The following is a 2,702-nucleotide window of genomic DNA, read 5'->3' on the forward strand; positions in this document are numbered from 1 at the left end:
CATGTTGTGCAAGGATATGTTTCCACTAGATACCATTGTTTTGGTTGTAGATTTCATATAGAACTAAACACTACAACCACAAAATGAGGTGCAAGAAAAGTATTATACTTCTCAACAAGTTTTTATATTTGTTCACATAACATTCATGTATTCACCTACAAGTACAGAGGATGACAAGAAGATTTTGAGGGAGTACCATTTTTACATCAGTGATGATCGATCACATTCTATGGATTTTGTACATGGTTGTTTTCAACTATTTTATAGAGATTTGGTTAACAGGGGCATACCATATTGTCAACACATTATTTGGTCAGACCATTGTGCATTTCAATTCAAGAATGCATAGATGTTCTATTAGTTGAGCAGGATGCACAGGTTGTGTAGAATTCAATATATGTGAAATTTCACAAAGGTTGGTCATAAAAAGGGAGATCATGATGGTACAGGCACATGCATCAAAAGAGCCTTAGCTTGTGAAGAACTAAAGTACAAAGATGGAGCAATATTGACATGAAAAATCCATCATCCATTGGTGTAACACTAAAATGTGTCTAGGTAAGGAAGGTGAGTCTACGGTTCACATATTTTTTTGGTTGATAGATAATACTAACATTGCACCATATGAGGATTGTTGCACACTAACAAGATCAAGTGAGTTGGATTCTTTTAGAAGCTTTGATGTAGGTTCATGGAGTATCCACACATGAAAAATGGCATGCTATTGTCCATCATGTGTAGAGGAAAATAGGGATGACTGTGAGTCAACTGAATGGGTGGACAAATGGCATATACAAGTTTTGGATCCAGTTGACACCTATCATCCCACACAAGCACTAGAAATGGTAGAGATGGATTCATCTATTGACTTTGACCGCTTGTCTGATATAGTACAACCATATATATATATATATATATATCTTTATAGTTTTGATATGTAACTTTATAACTTTTACCTAATTATTTTCTAAATTAATGACCACATTTTATACATTTATTACTGGAATCCATGTCTTTGTTGTTATGGCACCTGAAGATAATGAAGAAGGGACATATTATTATTTGTGTTGTGTCCAAACCAAACAAAAATTGGATCACTTGATTATAGATGGTGAAGGTTGAGAGTACCATATCGGTATGGTCGTTATAACTAAGACATGGCTTAGATCATATTCTATGAAGAACCCTATCTTGTGGTTATTCAAGGATTGGCAAATAGATAGGAAGGTTCTTCATTATTCAAACCTCGTTTTTGCATCAAATGTCCACTTGATAAAATATGGTGGAAAACCACATAATAAGATTCTTTGGAAAGTTTGTGACTCAGACCATGAGGCAATACTTGAGATATTAAAATGTAGAGAAAATCTAGTTGGTTCATTAGATTCAATTGGGAGAGATGGAGAGAGAGAAAGAGTGGTCGATTGGATCCTTGGTGTCATTATAAGCCAAGATACCAAATTGAACCAAACATCAAATTTGAGGAATTTGAGTTATTTTATATGCAATAAGGACTTTTTAGGTCTTTAGATAGATTTAAATGCCTTGGGGTCTTTGGGAAAATATTTAGGTGTCTAGAAGATCAAAAGAAGCTATGAGGAGTTGGAGTTTCCCTTTCTACCATTCCCTCCAAATTCATTGTATTCATGTACCTTGCTTTTTTCTGCATTGCTATGTTATTTGCATACCGAATGTGGACTGTCCCTCACCCAAAACAATGTTGCAACCTATCCCCCAAGACTATCCACATGACAAGGTGGGTATTGTTATTATGTGTAAGTGATGAGATAAGTTTAAATCAAAGAGTTTACATTTTGATTTGTTTAAAATCTAGATACATTATTTTAATTTATATTAGATTCTTTAATAGGACCCATTTTTAGATTAGTCATTTGAATAAGAGAAAGTTTAGAATTTTTTTTTTAGATCAAAATGTAATGAAAGAACATGAAAATTGTTAGAATGTGAATGCTTTGTGATGTAAAGTCATGATTGTGTGCATGTAACCAAAAAATTGAAACTGGCCAAAGCAAGGATATAATGGGAGAAGTTTCCACAATTCATCAAGCCATTCAGTAAGCCACTTTTTCATTGCTAGAAGCTCAAACAAATAATTCTTTGCATTTGGAACATTGTTACCAATAATGATATTATGACTAACATGATTTTATCTTTTATTTGTTTTTCCATCTATAATTATTTCAGATAAACTCTAAAAAAAAATTATTTTTGAATCATAAACTTATAAAACCTATCTTATAATGTTAGATTGAATTTTGATGTGTTATCATCTAAGATATACATAAATGTATGAGAACTTTAAATTAGCTAAATCTATTGGGATAAGTGGTAATGTAATAGATGGTTTTAAGATTCATTTGAAGAATATAAAGGGGCATAAGTGATGCATGTCATTAGACAAAACAATTTCTTCACTAGAAATGAAATTAGGAGCAGCAAGAGTTGCGAATGGAATGAAGATGAATGGAGTGGAGAAAGCAAATAAATCTTCAGCCAAAAAAGTAATTTTTGTGGTGGGAATAAACATTGCTTTTAGCAGTAGAAAATGATGTGATTCTATTCGACGCACTTTAATGCCACAAGGTCAACAACTATACTCAATTAAAACAATTGTAACAATTGTAAGTATTTTAATTTGAATATTACTATGTCTTTTTTGAAGCCCACGAATAAAATGGGAA

The sequence above is a fragment of the Cupressus sempervirens genome, chromosome 11, assembly GCF_028749045.1.
Source record: "Cupressus sempervirens isolate cs-2001-9-10 chromosome 11, ASM2874904v1, whole genome shotgun sequence".
Taxonomy (NCBI): domain Eukaryota; kingdom Viridiplantae; phylum Streptophyta; class Pinopsida; order Cupressales; family Cupressaceae; genus Cupressus; species Cupressus sempervirens.